This window comes from Anopheles funestus, chromosome 2RL, assembly GCF_943734845.2.
Source record: "Anopheles funestus chromosome 2RL, idAnoFuneDA-416_04, whole genome shotgun sequence".
NCBI lineage: Eukaryota > Metazoa > Arthropoda > Insecta > Diptera > Culicidae > Anopheles > Anopheles funestus.
In genome coordinates this window covers 57,769,613-57,782,049 of record NC_064598.1, presented here as the reverse complement: position 1 = coordinate 57,782,049, position 12,437 = coordinate 57,769,613, and the positions used below count along the sequence as shown (strand labels likewise).

At 40.4% G+C, this 12,437-nt stretch overlaps 1 long non-coding RNA gene across 1 annotated transcript; it reads left to right on the top strand.

Annotated features, from left to right (window-relative positions):
• Positions 1 to 3,542: 3,542 nt before the first annotated feature.
• On the top strand, positions 3,543 to 4,329 carry LOC125762978 (uncharacterized). The gene is made up of 2 exons (XR_007418291.1): positions 3,543 to 3,620; positions 3,692 to 4,329. It is a non-coding gene; the product is annotated as an uncharacterized LOC125762978 (long non-coding RNA).
• Positions 4,330 to 12,437: the final 8,108 nt, after the last annotated feature.

The window sequence follows — 12,437 nt, the reverse complement described above, 5'->3', positions numbered from 1 at the left end:
ATGAGGTAGTCCTTTCGTTGGCCATTCAACCGAATACATCCAACATCTTGTGGGGCCGAATACATGTAATTTTGTTATGAAGTTCATCAGAGACTTCAATTTTTGTTTGAGCACACGTGCTGTGATATCATGACGATGTGTTGCATTTTGGCCTGGCGATAGTAAAGATGAAATCTCTTGCCACTTCGGATTACATGTAAAAGTGATGAATAAACATGGACGTCCGTATTCACGCACGAATGTCATGGCATCTTGTATGTACTCCTGCATATGACATGGGCTACCCACGTGCGATGATGGCAGAATCATACTTTTACCTATTTCGATGGTATTCACATCACTCATGACAGCGTCTCGTAAATGAATGTATTCTTCTGCGCGTAATTTCTTTTGATTGTGACGCAAGAATCGTAGTCTCTCGTTTTCTACCTTCGCGTACATATCGACTATAAATTGCTGGAATAGTTCACGACATCGTAGAATAACGTTTTCCTGACCATGCCGTACCATGATACGATGTGCATACGATGTGCATGCAGCTTACTTTCTTATTAGTTTCGTTTCCTATAAGACATAATTAAAATTAAATTAGAAATACACCTGGTTCACGAACACGCAGCCGTCCGTTAAAGAAATTGTAACACGAAGTCGTCAATAAAAACTCGTTACACTTTTTATTGCTACTTGCACCTGTTTAACAATTATCACACCGAACAAGAGAGCCTATGATTGATCGCACGCAGCTTAAATACTAGCTCACGCAGGAAGCGGTGAGAGAATTTTACGCATCAAATTCTCTCCCACGCACGCAGCCACGCACGCTCCCATATGACACATCGATGTCTGACGTGCGAACACGAGGTCATAGGGTCAAGTGCGTATCAAAACGCAGGTATTATTTTCGAATTTGAGAAGCGGAGGAACGCATCCTCGCTTGACGGTTTGGAACAACGTTATGTTCGATAACCAATACCAACAGTGGAAAAATAGGAATACGCTATATATTACTTGTTGAAGGATTCCGTTGTTTAATGTTGATGGAATATCCGTCTTGTCCCATCCAAAATATAAGCGGATATTGGAGTGCATCATAGGAACGATGTGTATCCGAGATAAACTCTACATTATTATTCCTTCTTTGAATAAAAATTTCTCTATTAGAAACTTGATTACCAACTATGATTCCCGCAACTATGATAGAAACAGGTGCATTGATTCTACGAATATGTTCTCCTGATGGTGTTTTGTCAGGGTTAATTATTATAGCATGAGCGTCACTTCGCATTTCATGCATGTGAGATTTAAAAAAATTCATCAAGTAATTGTGTTGGTTCAAAAGGGTGTCTAGTTCCCAAACGATGCGCCTGGCGCTGCTTGAATTGAGGTTATTGTAGCCACAACGTGCATTTACACGATCGCTTTTTTCACCTCCCATAAAATAAATTTGTAAAAATTTATGTTCCGTGTAGGGCATTGGCAACAACGATCCTATTTTATGGTACACTTGACCCTTAATTTTGAACGTAGAATTAAATTGTTGTCCATTTGCTGAAGTATTGGAGACGATTTCTGTTGCTCCAAAAGATGTCATTTGAAAGCAGCCATTGAATTTTCGTATGAATTTCAAGATGATATTAGAGTCAGGATCAGTGCTAACCAGAAAACCTCTTAACGGTTCTGGTGGTATTTCGATTTTTGGTATCTGTACTTTACCGGAAGCACAACACATTCCAGCAGACTCAAGTCTAAACTTGAGCGCATTACAGTATGGACATTATTTGTCCATCGTGCCTATTGATACTTTCGAGTCATTTTGATAATCAATATTTGGATCGTAATCAAACGCAAGTCAACGAAACGAAACAGATGTCGATCTTCGAAGTGCTTGTTGCCGTTGTTGAATAAATGTTGTTTGAATGTTAACAATAAACCGGCGAGTTGCTCTTCTTTCTAGTCGTCTTCGTTGATTTTGTCCAATTCTCGACTGATGTGATTGAGATGCACGTAATTGTGACATACTCACACTGACGATTACATTATCACTTCTTGTTTGTTCTTCTGCCCGCTCTGCTTTTCTACTTATCATGTTAATTGCATTTCTCACTTATCGCCCTATGCGACACCCTTGTCGCCTTGCTGGTATTTTCATTGTGGTAAATAGATTGATAAATTATATTATTCTGATTTAGTAAAGATAAATATAATATTTACCTACAAATTGTCACGGTTTCCTTATGTGTGCTGCACAGAAGTTTGGTACTTTTTGACTACGTAGCTCATACTGAATACTCAGATTCCAGAAACTTATGTATTAAAGCTAGATGCTGTTGCTAGACGACAACTGTTGGGCTTATGGCTTTTGATTCTGGTCGCCATGATGAATGCGGATTTGAATAGAGATTGACAGGAGCGGAGTAACGCTTGCTAAGAACTTTGTATAAAACTTAGTTGATAGAATTTTGTATAAAAAAGTTATCTAAGTACACTGGATAGACCAACCTGTTGTAATTTATTAACCATGCAATAAAACAAATTAATGTCACTGCTGCTGTGATCGTTTCTACGGATTTAAGTATTTGCTCCATATGTCCTAGTGGCTTATTATGGTCGATAATAATGTTAGAAATTGGTTGTAATGACGAAACACAAACAATTTTTTATGTTGTTTTTTTGTCTACTCCGTTTGCCACATATTTTTTGAGACGAATAAAACATATACCATGATGATAAACAAATAAGAAAACCGTGTAAAATTATGCATTTCGTTCATCACTTTGTTCCTACAGTATTAGCTTACTCGGCGAAGGTAAGCCGCAAATCGCTCGCTTTTTACTTTCTTAACACTCACTTTACGTTTTATCTCGCTATATAAATTATACTCGTGCAGAAACGCAGCGTTACTGCAGTGTTGGCATAGCTGTTTTTCCAAGTCATTGTAGTAAAACTATGAACTATGAAGTAAACTATTGCCCAATATGAAAGCTCAATCAACAAACCCTGCATGTTCACTAGGATTGGTTTCGTTTTTTGATTGTTGTACAAATCTAAACCTACTTCGACTTATCGAAATGTGAATGGATTATACAAAACGATGTCTTACGGTAGGACGATGCTAAATGTTTCGTAGTAGGCTGGCTCAACAAATGGTATAAGTGGTACGATTTTCAGAGAGTGTTGGCCAAGTGAAAATAAGCAACAGTTCAAGAAAGCTAAGTTACCTACATTTTAACAGCAGAATATTAGTTTGAAGCAATTCAACGAAGATTTGGCATTTTTAATTGCTGAGCGGGAATTGCTGAATGGTAGCGGCGCGGGTTTGTACACCATAGAACGGGCGATCAAATCCCTTCCGGGTTAAACTTACGTACGCAGGACAGACTGTCTCGCTACGTGTTAATAAACCCAAGGAAAGTTAGCAATGGCTGGCAAAGACCTCTTTAAGTTGTAGTGAATTCAAAAAAAGAAGGAGAGTAAATGGTGATGCCCATACAGGAGAAAAGGAATAGCTAGTGAAGATGTTGATATTATTACCACCGGGCCACCATTGACCACATCAAATGTTGAAAAACAGTGAAAACATCCATTAATATACTGCGTTAAACAGATCTGATTTGCTGTCGGTAAGGGGAAAGGAATTTTTGAATTTGATTAGACACTTTATTCCACAATTTTCTATTTTTAATGGTTGTAGAAAACGGAATACATGTCATGCGCTCCGAAAATATTTCTTTTCCGTGGTCGATCCTACAATGGCACATCATAAAACCAAAACTGGAGAGACCCGATGTGCATCTTAAACGGAATTTTCTAAGCCTTCCATGAACGTCTTCAATGTTTGGATTTTCCCTATTTCGGCGATTGTAGCAGAACTATTGTAAAGAAATTCTGACGGAGGCAAGATAGTAAATTGAACATTTTAGATGGTTGAAAAGAAGCAATTAAAAACCACGATGGCCGGGCTGACATTGGCCTTGACCAACTTTGAAATCCTCAAAACGAACGAATAATTCTCAAATCGGTTATAAGGAGCTCGCGGTGAAGGGTAAGGAATCATTCGATTTGATGAAAAATTGTTTCACAGGTTATTTTTCCTTTTGGTTGTAGCAGATGAAATTCACCTAATGTTCGAAGCAAATTGGCATGTTCAGTCTGTAAGGCTGGATTTCACTGTAAGTAGCGTAGTATCGCCAACGTAAGCCGTAATTATATCAGAACATTTTCAGCATGATAAAAAAAACTTCTACTAGATGTGACGAAAACTCCATAGAACATACCTCGGCATTACGTAGATCTGTTGTGTAGGCATGTAACCGGGCCTATTAACTAGTCTCGCTATATAAATTATACTCGTGCAGAAACGCAGCGTTACTGCAGTGTTGGCATAGCTGTTTTTCCAAGTCATTGTAGTAAAACTATGAACTATGAAGTAAACTATTGCCCAATATGAAAGCTCAATCAACAAACCCTGCATGTTCACTAGGATTGGTTTCGTTTTTTGATTGTTGTACAAATCTAAACCTACTTCGACTTATCGAAATGTGAATGGATTATACAAAACGATGTCTTACGGTAGGACGATGCTAAATGTTTCGTAGTAGGCTGGCTCAACAAATGGTATAAGTGGTACGATTTTCAGAGAGTGTTGGCCAAGTGAAAATAAGCAACAGTTCAAGAAAGCTAAATTACCTACATTTTAACAGCAGAATATTAGTTTGAAGCAATTCAACGAAGATTTGGCATTTTTAATTGCTGAGCGGGAATTGCTGAATGGTAGCGGCGCGGGTTTGTACACCACAGAACGGGCGATCAAATCCCTTCCGGGTTAAACTTACGTACGCAGGACAGACTGTCTCGCTACGTGTTAATAAACCCAAGGAAAGTTAGCAATGGCTGGCAAAGACCTCTTTAAGTTGTAGTGAATTCAAAAAAAGAAGGAGAGTAAATGGTGATGCCCATACAGGAGAAAAGGAATAGCTAGTGAAGATGTTGATATTATTACCACCGGGCCACCATTGACCACATCAAATGTTGAAAAACAGTGAAAACATCCATTAATATACTGCGTTAAACAGATCTGATTTGCTGTCGGTAAGGGGAAAGGAATTTTTGAATTTGATTAGACACTTTATTCCACAATTTTCTATTTTTAATGGTTGTAGAAAACGGAATACATGTCATGCGCTCCGAAAATATTTCTTTTCCGTGGTCGATCCTACAATGGCACATCATAAAACCAAAACTGGAGAGACCCGATGTGCATCTTAAACGGAATTTTCTAAGCCTTCCATGAACGTCTTCAATGTTTGGATTTTCCCTATTTCGGCGATTGTAGCAGAACTATTGTAAAGAAATTCTGACGGAGGCAAGATAGTAAATTGAACATTTTAGATGGTTGAAAAGAAGCAATTAAAAACCACGATGGCCGGGCTGACATTGGCCTTGACCAACTTTGAAATCCTCAAAACGAACGAATAATTCTCAAATCGGTTATAAGGAGCTCGCGGTGAAGGGTAAGGAATCATTCGATTTGATGAAAAATTGTTTCACAGGTTATTTTTCCTTTTGGTTGTAGCAGATGAAATTCACCTAATGTTCGAAGCAAATTGGCATGTTCAGTCTGTAAGGCTGAATTTCACTGTAAGTAGCGTAGTATCGCCAACGTAAGCCGTAATTATATCAGAACATTTTCAGCATGATAAAAAAAACTTCTACTAGAAGTGACGAAAACTCCATAGAACATACCTCGGCATTACGTAGATCTGTTGTGTAGGCATGTAACCGGGCCTATTAACTAGTCTATGTATATATCAATTCTACTCGTGCAGTAACGCAGCGTTACTGCAGTTTTGGCATAGCTGTTTTTCTAAGGCACTGTTGTAAAACTTTAATTTGCCCAATATGAAAGCTCAATTAACAAACCCTGCATGTTCACTAGATTGATGTGGTTTTTGTTTGTTGTACAGGATCTAAGCCTACTTCAACTTATCGAAATGAGAATCGATACGATTAAATGCTCAGAACGAAGGTTTCAGGTAGGACGATGCTAAATGTTCCGTAGTAGGCTGGTTCAACAAATGGTACAAGTGGTGCGGTTTCCAAAGTGTGTTGGCCAAGTGAAAGTTTTCAAGAAAGCAAAATGAACCGCAGTTTTTAACTGGAATATTGAAGCAATTGCACGAAGATTTGACAATTTTTAAATTGCTGAGTGGGAACTACTTCACAGAACCGACGATCAAATCCCATACAGGCCAAACCCTCGTACGCACGTCTGACTGTCTTGGCAGGCCAAGACCTCTTGAGGTTGTAGTGCTACAAAGAAAAGAAGGAGATTGAAATCAATACCAGATTATGCCTGTCCGGAAAAAGCAATAACTGGTGAAGATAGTGACAATATTACGAGGACCATTGAGCTCTGCCAACTTTGTAAAACAGTGAAATCAATCCAAGGAATTGTAGAATTTGCTTAAACATTTAATTCAACAAGTTACTAATTTTTTATTGCAGAAAATGCAATACATGTCATGCACTCCGAAATTATTCCTTCCCAGTGATTGATCCTATAATGGCATATCATGAAACCAGCATTCTATCAAAATTTTCCATTTTTGTGTTTTCCATATTTTGGCGATTGTATTAGAATTATTGTGCTCAATTCTGACGAAGCTAAGTCTGTTGCGCAATAGGATAGTAAGTTGGAAATTTTAGTTGGTTGAAAAGAAGTAATTCCAAACCACGACGGCCGGGCTGACATTGACCATGATCAACTTTCGAATCGGCAAAAAGAACGAATAATTCTCAAATCGGATCTCAAATTGGATCGATTCCTTTGGTTACAGTAGATGAAATACACCTGATGTTCGAAGCAAATTGGCATATTCTGGCATTAATATTCGGCCGTATCGGGGAGATCGATCGTTCCGGAAAGGTCGCCCCGGGGTGTAACTCATTTTGTAGCACAGCTATATGATAGTATTTGAACAAACAGTTGTGCACTGAGTTGAAAGGCAGTTTCGTTGTGAATTGATATACCTTTTTATGTCATTTGCGTACTGAAAACAAAAAACCTGTTTATTGTTCTCAAGCTACATAAATTTCAAAACTAAAATATGAAATTTAGTTTCGTGGGTTTAAGTAAAACATGTAAAAATTCGCAATTAAAACATATTTTTGCTTAATTTTGAATATCCATAAAGCTTGCAACAACATTCATGTTCTATAACATCAGTAGAAATATTTAAACACAACCATAAGCAAAATGCACCCCGAATCCGCTGCTCAAAAAGTCGCGGATTTCTTTCCATGCAAATGGGAACGGTCGTCGCCGTGTATAACACTTGTTTTCAAACATATTGCGTTTGCTTCAATCTAGTAGGCGCTTTAGTTTGAATGAGTGTAAATGTGAGGCGTGTGAGTTGCAATGAGTGTAATTGAGCGGTTCCGTGAGTTGAAATGAGTGTAAATGAGTGCACCGCGGCGACCTTTGCGGAGCGATCGATTTCCCCGATACGGCCGATTAAAATGCATGTCACTTTATATAGCCGGTATCGATGTCTGTAAGAATGGATTTTCTGTAAGTACCGTACTATCGTCAAAGTTTGACACAACACTAACAAGTATTGAAAGCGCTTCGCTTGATGGATAGTCCTGCGTTTGGGAAGCGCGTTTGAGGTTAGAACGCAGATGAATCCCAGGGCTGTTACAGCTAGCGCGTATTTTGCGTTTGGCGCGGATTTTGCGTTTCGCGCGGATTTCGCGCGTTTTTACCCTTTATCGGCGCGGATTTTGCGTAAATGTACAAAATAACGTCTAAAATCGTCATTATTTTTACTTCAGAGCAAATCTCCTCATAATCAAAATCGAAAAATTGCCCATTTTATCAATTCTGAATGTAGTGGACGTAATGGGAAAGCATACTCATTTTGTTTGTAAGACATACGATGCAAAAAATGATTAAATGTTTTGAACACCTATTTTCATCTCTGCCACTTACAAAAAAGTTTCGCGCTGAAATTTTAAAATATGGTTGAGTGTGTCGCTCTGGCCAACTTCTCGCTCTGCCACATATGATATCAAACAAATAAAGCGAAAAAGCGTGCGGATTTGTTGGTAGTTTGGTGGATTGAAGAGTTTCATTCGTACGGAGGAGCAGCAGGATGAAACGAATTTACGAATTCTATGATTATAGTGTGTAGCAATCTTTTCACTGAGTATTTTTTTCATAAAAATTTTTTTTAACATTGAACTTAGCTATTGAATCAGACTTCATGAAATTCCAGCATGTTGGTAGTGCCAGGCACAGAATATGGAATAACTATTAGTTATTATTAGTTAACTATTAGAATTAACTTTGTGGATTCTAGAAATTGGCAGTGTTAGAAAATTTCTTTTTTCGGAAATTTGCTAACTTATTTATTTATTTATTTATAATTAATTATTACGGCTTCGGCCGTATTGTCAGCCTCTGAAGCTGAAGAAGTACATTTTTCACAAGGCATTTCCTCCTTGTATTTTACCACCTTGATGGTGGTGCTGGTGAAAATGGTGAGTGTTGGTGTTGGTGAAAACGGCACCAATAGCGGTCTTGTCACTCGTTGCGGGGGGCTGCACATGACTGTAACAAACAAACAACAATTAGAAATTTGTGGACAGCACAAAACACTCGGTCTGCCTCCCTTTTGCGGCTCTGGTGTTATCCTCGAAGACGACTGTTTCCTCAACGGCTTGGCTAAGGCACTACAAAAAAACATGTAAGGACGAATACAACACAACGGATAACAATAGGAGTATGAGAAAGGGGAAGGAGGGAAAGTGGGGATAGGATTCAAAGGAGAAGACCGTTGTCCCTGGCGAAGCGGAAGACAAGCCTCATGTATTCCAGGTCCCTACAAGCCAAAACATCTCGGATCGGTGTATCCGGCTGTCTGCCGATGGCCTCAAGTGCGCTTATCAAGCTGGGTCTCGCAGCTTCGAATTCCACGCAGGACCACAGAAGGTGATCCACATCGTGGAATCCAATACCGCAGCCACAGACTTTCGTCTGAGCCAGATTAATACGCTGTAGATGTGCATCCAGAGCGAAATGATTCGACATGAGTCGAGACATCATCCGAATGAACGCACGATCTACAGAGAGCCCACCGAACCAAGGCCGCAGGGACACTTGCGGAGAGACCGAGAAAAAAAACCGCCCGAGTTCATCCGCTTCCCACATGCTCTGCCAGCGAGACAGGAAAAGTTGCTGTGGGGAACGAAGGAACTCTTGGGATGAGATGGGTCGGTCGTAAAATGCGCCCTCTCTGACGCCTGTTTTGGCCAGTGAGTCTGCCTTCTCATTGCCGGGGATTCCACAATGAGAAGGGACCCATATTAGCGATATTCTAAACGCCTTATCAAACAGCGAGCCTAACAACTCGATAATTTTTACAATAAAAAAGTCTTGACTCTTAACAGCCCTTGGAGTTTTCAGTGCCTCAATAGCGCTAAGGCTATCAGTAAAAATGAAGTACTGGTCAGGGGGGCTCGCTGCTATTAGCAATAGTGCGTAAAAAATTGCGGCGAGCTCAGCTGTGAACACAGTACATGGCTGCCGCAATTTAAAGAAGGCTTCGGTAGTCTCGCTAAAAACACCGAAGCCGGTGCCCTCCTCAGAAGATGATCCATCAGTGTAAAACTGGCTCCTTTTGTCTATATGACCGTACTTATTCACGAAAATGCCCGGCACTACCCTCGGGCGAAGATCATTGGGAATGACCTTGATTTCCTCACGCAACGAGGAATCTGTACTAACAATAGAACTGTAGCACTCAGGAAGGGCAGCACGGTTTACTGCTTGTGGGGCACTAGGATGGACTTGTAGAGCAACAAAATCATTATATATGTTAATGATTTTGCTCTTAGAACCTGCCTCTATAAGCGCTATAAAATTCTCTATGATCAAGGGATTTGATACTGAAGAACGGACTAGAAGGCGAAGCGACAGCATTTCAAAACGTAATCTTAGCGGCATCACTCCGGTCATCACTTCTAGGGACATGTTGTGTGTTGATTTCATGCTCCCCAGTGCGAGTCTAAGACCACGGTACTGAATACGCTCCAGTTTAAGTATCTGCGTATTGGATGCCCAATGGAAGCATATGCTTCCATATTCCAATACGGATAACACCGTAGTCTTATACAGTCGCAGGACATCAGTTGGGTGTGCGCCCCACCAGAATCCTGTGACTGTCCTTAGAAAGTTGATTCTTTTCGAGCACTTTTTAATAAGGTATGTGATATGAGTGCTCCAGTTTAATCTTGAGTTGAACCACACACCAAGGTATCGAAAGTTGTCGGTGATTGATATCTTTTCCCCATATAAAAAGACATCAATGTTGGGGTCATATAGTCCCTTCTCCCTATTTTTGTCAGTGTCGCTAAAGGGAGAAAAGACTACCATTTCGGTTTTCGTTGCAGAAAACTTGATACCAAGGTTTTCAGACCACTCGGCAAGGTTATCCAATGTGGTTTGTAAAGCCTGTTGTATTTCGACGGCGTCCCTGCTAGCGACTGATATGACGCCGTCGTCTGCCAATTGTCTAAGGCTACAATTTGGCGCTAGACAAGAATCTATTTCGCTCACATAAAAATTATATAACAGGGGGCTCAAACAGGACCCTTGTGCTAGTCCGTGGAAGCTGGTTCGTTTCAGTTGTTCGTGACCATTGTTAAAATTCATTGTTTTTTCCGACAAAAGATTGAATAAGAAGTTATTCAATTTCGGCCCTAGCCCAGCAGTTTGCAATTTTTGACTCAGTTTGTGTGGAGAAACTGAGTCAAATGCCCCCTGTATATCTAGAAAAATAGACCCCATGTTTTGCTTGCGAGCACGAGCAAGTTCAATTTCTGTTACCAGAAGCGCTAAACAGTCGTTAGTACCCTTTGCTTTACGGAAACCAAACTGGGTATCTGAAAGAAGGTTGTTGGATTCCAACCATTCTTCTAAACGGAAAAGAATCATTCTTTCAAGGAGTTTTCTCAGACACGACAGTAGAGATATCGGACGATATGAGTCGTGTCTTGATGGCGGTTTACCAGGCTTCAAAATAGTGACAACTTTCACTTCTCTCCATTCTTGTGGGACGATGTTGAGTTCCAACATACTGTTGAAGATGCTCAACAATCGTTTCTTCCCCACGTCTGGAAGGTTTTGAAGTAATTTACTACCAACCTGATCCAAACCTGGGGAAGAATTTTTACATGATAGGAGAGCCAAGGATAGCTCCACCATGGTGAATGGTGAGTCCAACATTGGGTCACTGCCAGGCGCATCTTGAATGAAATTCTGCGCTGGAACGAAGTCGGGACATAGCTTGTGTGCGAATTCAATAAGCCATTCGCCGGAAAAACTTTCGCTCTCGTTAATGTTGTTGCTGTTTCGCATCCTTCTAGCCATTTTCCAAAGCGAATTTAAGGAAGTGGAAGGATCTAGATTGTTGACGTATCTGCGCCAATAACCCTTTTTCTTCGCCTTCAACAGGTTTTTACACGCTCTCTCTTGTCCCTTATATTTTTCATATAAAGGCCTCGAGCCCGTGTCCCGGAAGGCTTTATACGCCTCCCGCTTCTTATTGAAAGCCGCTTGGCAATCCTTGTCCCACCAAGGAGTGGGTGGCTTTTTAAATGTCCTTGCTTGGTGGGAGCGCCTTGTTTGGGCTTCAAGGGCACACTTGTTTATGACTGCAACAAGATTTTTATACTCATTTACAGGAGTTGAGTAATAAGTAGCAAGAGAAAGCGAAGCGGCTACTAATTCGCCGTATCTTGTCCAGTCAATGTTCCTCGTTAAGTCACATTTAACGGGGATCCCATCAACTGAACATCCTCCCTTGATGTAAGAGATTTCTATCGGCAAGTGATCACTGCCAATAGGGTCCTGAATCACCTTCCAGCTAAAATTCAGGGCCATAGCTGATGGACATAGAGACAAGTCCAGTGCACTTTCCCTACTTTTTGGCGTCGACATCCTAGTTGCCTCTCCTGAGTTAAGAATTGAAAATTTGTACCTGTCGCAGAAATCTCGGATAATGGGAGCGCGGATATCATCCTTAACGCCCCCCATTCTACTCCATGGGAGTTAAAATCTCCCAGGATTAAAAGCGGACCAGGCAAGACCACTACTAAATTTCCAAGATCCTCTTTGAACTTTTCAATTTTTTCTTTTTCATTGTTGGCTATCGGAGGGATATAAACAGATGCAATTGTCACGTGAAGGTCGCCTATTTTGGCCTGTATTGCGACAGTTTCCATCATTTCTTGTCTAGGGGTTGGTACTCTGGAGAAGGTGTGACTCTTTCCTATACCGATCAATACCCCCCCACCCCTGGTAATTCGATCTTCACGGATTATGTTATATCCCGGGAAGGTTAGCGTAATGTCGTCCGATAGCCAAGTTTCACATA